Here is a 6,825-nt window from a genome sequence, read left to right on the forward strand (position 1 = left end):
GGCTAGAGTCTGTGGAATTCTTGGGACATGTTGTATCAGGAGAGGGTATTAAGGTGGATCCCAAGAAGATTGAGGGAGTTCAGAGTTGGCCACGTCCCACTTCAGTGACTGAGATCAGGAGTTTCCTGGGATTAGCGCCGGTTTGTGCAGGGCTTTTCAGCCATTGCAGCACCTTTGACTAGATTTACCCAGAAGGGTGCTCCATTCCGTTGGTCCAATTATTGTGAGGCGAGCTTTCAGAAGCTCAAGACAGCTTTGACTACAACGCCGATTCTAGTGTTGCCTTCCGGTTCGGGGATGTATACAGTGTATTATGACACTTCACGCATTGGCTTGGGTTGTGTATTGATGCAGGAGGGGCAAGTTATTACATATGCTTCACGTCAGCTGAAGATTCATGATAATAATTACCCTATGCACGATCTAGAGATAGCCGCGTTTGTGCATGCTCTTAAGATCTGGAGGCATTACCTTTATGGAGTGTCATGTGAGGTTTACACTGATCATCGTAGCTTATAGCATTTGTTCAAGCAAAGAGATCTCAATTTGAGGCAGCGTAGATGGCTTGAGTTGCTGAAGAATTATGACATCACCATTCTTTATCATCCGGGCAAGGCAAATATGGTCGCGGATGCCTTACGTAGGAAAGCAGAGAGTATGTGTAGCTTGACATTCATTTCAGCAGAGGAGAGGCCACTAGATTTGGACATTCAGTCCTTTTCTAACAGACTTGTGAGGTTGGATATTTCAGAGCCCAGCCGAGTTCTTGCATGTGTTGTTGCCCAGTCTTTATTATTGGGACAGATCAAGGGTCGGCAGTTTGATGATCCGCATTTGGCAGTTCTTAGAGAGACAATACTACAGGGTGGTGCCTAGGAGGTTTCTATTGGCGATGATGGTGTTCTGCGACTCCAGGGTCGCCTATGTGTTCCTAATATCGATGGCTTGAGGGAGAAGATTCTAGAAGAGGAACACCGTTTATGGTATTCTATTCATCCAGGTGCTACGAAGATGTATCGTGACCTGAGACAGCATTATTGGTGGCGGCGAATGAAGAAAGACATAGTGGAGTATGTAGCTAGGTGCTTAAATTGCCAGCAGGTCAAGTATGAGCATCAGAGGCCAAGGGGCCTACTTCAGCAGATGACTATACTTGAGTGGAAATGGAAGCGCATTATTATGGACTTCGTAGTTGGGTTGCCGCGGACTTTGCGGAAGTTTGATGCAGTTTGGGTCATTGTCGATAGGTTGACCAAGTCGGCACACTTCATTCCAGTTATGACTACCTATACTTTAGAGAGGTTGGCCCAGATTTATATTCGGGAGATAGTCCGGTTGCACGGTGTGCCTGTTTCCATCATATTAAATAGGGGCCCTCAATTCACTTCGCATTTCTAGGGAGTTGTACAGTGTGAGTTGGGACCCGTGTAGAGCTCGGCACAATATTTAATCTTTAGACCGACGGATAGTCGGAGCGGATAGTTCATGTAATGACCTGGCCGGTCGTTTTAAGAATTAACGCCACGATCCCCTATAAACTGCATTCCCCGTATTTGTTTCTGCTATTGTAAATTGTCGGGAAGGTTCGTTTTGAATTTCGGAGTGTTTTGGGACACTTAGTTCCTAAATGAGAGTTTAAGCTTTAAAATTTGGACCGTAGTTGGAACAGGGTGAAGACGGCCTCGAAATGTAAATCCGTTGGTTCCGTTAGCTCCGTTGGGTGATTTCGGGCTTAGGGGCGTGTTCGAATTGTGTTTTGAGGGTTCGTAGCTTAATTAGGCTTGAAATGCCGAAAGTTAAATTTTTGAAGTTTCCGGTTCGGTAGTGAGATTTTGATATCGGGTTCGGAATGAAGTTTCGGAAGTCGCGGTAGGTCCGTTGTGTCATTTGGGATGTGTGTGCAAAGTTTCAGGTCATTCGGACGAGGTTTGATAGACTTTTTGATCAAAAGCGGAATTCGGAAGTCTTTAGAGTTTTTAGGCTTGAATCCATGGTTAATTCGAGTTCTGTTGCTTAGGGGCGTGTTCGATGGTTAGTTGCTGTCATAACCGCACCTGCGGCTAGGGGACCGCAGGTACCGGTAATTTTTGAAGTTTTCGGTTCGGTAGTGAGATTTTGATTTCGGGGTCGGAATGGAGTTTCGGAAGTCGCGGTAGGTCCGTTGTTTCATTTGGGATGTGTGTGCAAAGTTTCAGGTCATTCGGACGAGGTTTGATAGACTTATTGAGCAAAAGCGGAATTCGGAAGTCTTTAGAGTTTTTAGGCTTGAATCCATGGTTAATTCGAGTTCTGTTGCTTAGGGGTGTTAATCCATGGTTAGTTGCTGTCATAATCGCACCTGCGGCTAGGGGACCGCAGGTGCGGGCACGCAGGAGCGGATAGGAAGCCGCAGATGCGGCCAAGATAGGGGCAGGCTGGGATCGCAGAAGCGAGGTCCTGGTCGCACCTGCGATTGCGCAGATGCGGGATTTCTTGCGCAAGTGTGGCCCTGGTGTTTTAAGTGAAGTTCGTAGGTGCGCACCTCATACCGCAAGTGCGGGTCCGCAGGTGCGCCTATTTAACCACAGGTGCGGTTTTGCTGGGGCAGAAACTATAAATTCCACCCTTCGCGATTTTTGACCATTTTTCTCAATTTTTCCTTCGGGGTGAAGCTTTGGAGGGCATTTTCAAGGGATATTTTCAGAGGGATTCATTGAGGTAAGGTCTTTGGTCCTTAAGCTCGTTATTATGGTGATTTTTATCATTGTAAGCATGAAATTTGAAGGAAAATCAGTGCTAAATTGGGGGTTAGGGCTTGGTTAATTAGAGAGTTTTGAGTGGTGATTTGAGGGACCATTTGAGGTCCGATTTTGGTACTTTTGGTATGACTGAACTCGTGAGAGTGTGAAGATTCCGAATTTTTGAATTTCACCCAATTCTGAGACGTGGGCCCATGGGGCATTTTGGTCATTTCTCCTAATTTCGCGTATTAGCTTAGAATTAATTAGTTGAATTAGTTACTTGAAGTGTTATTTACATTATGCAATTACTTTGAATAGATTTGGGCCATTTAGAGTCGGATACTCGTGGCAAGAACATGGTATAGATTTAATTGAGCTGGTTCGAGGTAAGTGGCTTGCCTAACCTTGCGTGGGGGAACTCCCCTTAGGATTTGGTATTGTTGATATATGAAATGCCTTGTACGTGAGGTGACTAGTGCGTACATGTGCTAATTATTGAAAATCCTATTTTCATTAAGTAACTATAACTGAGTTTTCTTTCCTGTTTGTGCTACCTACAATTTAATCCTACTGTTAGCTTAGGGAAGCATGTCTAATTGACTTAATTGCCTTACTCGCTCCAAACTGCTTTATTTGAATGCCGTGCAACATGCTAGGTTAGAATTAGGGGTGTTCATAAAAACCCAAAAAACCGAACCAAACCGAAAACCAAACCAAACCGACCAAAAAAACCGATAATTTTTGGTTTGGTTTGGTTTTGGTTTTGATTTTTAAAAACCGATCAAATTTGGTTTGGTTTTGGTTTTAATCAGAAAAAAATCGAAAAAAATACCGAACCAAACCGACTGTAGGAGTAGCTATTTCAAATTTATTATTACACCTATATATATGTATATTTTTGTACAAAGTTTAAAAAATTTAATGGTAAATGTTAATAGTTTGCACTTTTAGTATAGTTCATTACCTTTACATTCTAGTTTGATTGGTAGTTTTCTTTTATTAAGTGTAAGAATCCATTTCGCGTTAAAAATATTATATTTTTAATTGAGTCCTTAAATTATTCATTACTATTTGATTCAATTATCATCAATATATCTTGGTAAATAATAAATTTCTCAAAGGGCAATTGATTTGATAAAGTTACGCTGAAAATGTGGTCGCCGGAATATGTGTTTGGTAGTGTATGTCTTATATTTAAGAAATAACCGACAAATAACCGAAAAAACCAACAAAACCCGACATAAAACCAAATCGAGAAAAAACCGACTTAATTGGTTTGGTTTGGTTCTAATATTTGAAAAACCGACCTACTTGGTTTGGTTTATTTTTAGGGAAAAATCGAACCAAACCGAACCATGAACACCCCTAGTTAGAATTACCTGTTTACCTTGGTATAGAATTTGGACTGAATTGAATATTCTTCGTGTTGCTGCTGTGTGTTTTCTTTGGGACTACGGAACGGTATCCCGTGAGATCCCCGTGCATGTTTACTTTGGGACTACGGATTTGTATTCCGGGAGATCCCCCTACACTTTTATATTGGAACTACGGGACTACACCTGGTAGATTTCCCCAGTACTGGGTATTTACATTTGGGACTACAGATCGGTATTCCGGGAGATCCCCGCGCACTATGAGTTGGACTACGGGACGGCACCCGGGAGATCCACTCGATATTTATTTTTGGGACTACATGATGGTATCCTGGGAGATCCCCGGTTGTTATCTTTGTGTTGGGCTGTATTTTTCCTTCTATGATTATTTTGTCTCTGTTGCAGTTGTTGTTACTCTTTTTACCCTGATTACTTTAATATTGTTTCTTTCGTTATATATATTATTGTATATGACCGGTAGGGCCCTGACCTTCCTCGTCACTACCCGACCGAGGTTAGGCTTGGCACTTACTGGGTACTGCTGTGGTGTACTCATGCTCTTTTCTGCACATGTTTTTCGTGTGCAGATCCAGGTACTTCGACTCAGCCCTACTACCCTTGAGGCGAGGCGATTCTCCAGAGACTTCGAGGTATATCTGCCGCGTCCGCAGACCGAGGAGTCCCTTTCCATTCTATCTTGTAGTGATAGCCCTTCTATCTTTTTTATTGATGTAGACATTCCGGAGTTAGAGCATTTTTATTATATTAGTAGCTTGTGATTCATGGGTTTTCGGGTTTTGGGAAGTTGTTCAGTTTGAGAATTATATTTGTATATGCCGAGCGGCATCTTAAACCTTCATTATGTTATTCCGCAGTTTTTATTAGTTTTATCTGTTGTTTTTTTTCCTTTTTCCGCAATTGTTAGGCTTACCTAGTCGTAGAGACTAGCTGCCGTCACGATAGTTTACGGAGGGCGAACTGGGGTCGTGACAAGTTGGTATCAGAGCTCTAGGTTCATAGGAGTCATGAATCACAAGCCGGTTTATTAGAGTCTCGCGGATCGGTACGGAGACGTCTGTACTTATCTATGAGAGGCTATGTAACTGTTAGGAAAAATTCCACTTCATTTGATTTCCTTGTTGTGCGAGACTTTTGATATCACAATTCTAAACTTCTATCTTCTATTCTCTCACAGATGGTGAGGACATGTGCTACCAGAGATGATCAGGCACCCGTGTCCCCTACTGGATCCATCAAAGGTCGGGGATGGGGTAGAGGCCGAGGACGCGCACGCGGTGCAGCCAGAGCACCTGCGCGAGCTGTCACCGAGGAGCCACCAGCAGCTCCTGCCGGAGCCCAGGCACCTGATACACCTAATGCTACTACTACTCCAGCACTTTAGGAGATTCTTGCATAGTTCATGAGCATGTACACTACTCTGGCTCAGGCAGGGTTGCTTCCCCTTGCTGCAGCCACGTCTCAGGCCGGGGGAGGAGCACAGACTCCCTCCGCCCGCACTCTTGAGCAGCGAGTGCATGTTAATCAGGTCCCGGAGATTATTCCTGTACAACCTGTAGCCCCAAATCAGCCCGAGGACAGGGCATCGGCTTCCGAGGATGAGCAGCGAAGGCTTGAGAGGTTAAAGAAGTACAAGCCTCCTGTATTCAGCGGTCTAGCATCAGATGATGCTCTGGGATTTCTAGATGAGTGCTACCATATTCTCCGTACCATGGGTATATCAGGATCGAGCGGGGTTTCCTTCACTACTTTCTAGCTTCGAGGAGCCGCCTATGAGTGGTGGCGTACTTATGAGTTAGACAGTCCGGATGAGGCGGCTTCCCTGACTTGGACTTAGTTTTTAGATATGTTCCTGAGACAGTATGTTTCTCAGAGCCTAAGGGACGCATGGCGCGCAGAGTTTGAGCATTTACACTAGGGTACTATGACTGTCTCGGAGTATGCTGTCTGTTACACTAGCTTGGCTAGACATGCACCAGCCTTGGTTTCTACTGTTCGCGAGAGGGTTCGCCGGTTTATTGAGGAGCTTATTCCCAGTATCAGGTCTAGCATGGCTCGTGAGTTGGAGATGGATATTTCTTATCAGCAGGTGGTGAGCATTGATAGGAGGATAGAGGGCATGTATGCTCGGGTTAGAGAGGAGAGGGAGGCCAAGAGGTCTCAAGAGTCGGGCCATTATTCTGGTGCCCGTGCTCCAGCTGCAGTTCGTCATGGTAGGGGCTATATGAGTCGCCCCATTCATTCAGCTCTTCCATCAGCCAGTGGTATTCCAGCTCCTCCTAGGCCTCAGGAGCCTTATTATGCACCTCCAGTATCTAGTGCGCCTCCTGCGCGGGGTGCTTCCAGTGGCCAGTCCAGCAAACCTGGCCTGAGCCAGTCACAACTGTCACGTCCTCCCAGAGCTTGTTTTGAGTGTGGTGACATACGCCATATGGTAAGGGATTGCCCCAGACTTAGGAGGGGTGCACCTCCATAGACTTCTCAGCCACAGCGTGCCCCGCAGAGTTCACAGGCTATGATTACAGCACCAGTTGCTATCCTACCTGCTCATCCAGCTAGAGGTGGAGGTCGCCCTAGAGGGGGAGGCCAAGCCAGATATTATGCCCTTCCTGCCCGTACCGAGGTTGTCGCCTCTGATTCTATCATCACAGGTATTGTCCTGGTTTGTCGTAGAGATGCATCGGTTTTATTCGATCCAGGCTCCACCTATTTTT

This window comes from Nicotiana attenuata, chromosome 2 (genome assembly GCF_001879085.1).
Source record: "Nicotiana attenuata strain UT chromosome 2, NIATTr2, whole genome shotgun sequence".
Lineage (NCBI taxonomy): Eukaryota > Viridiplantae > Streptophyta > Magnoliopsida > Solanales > Solanaceae > Nicotiana > Nicotiana attenuata.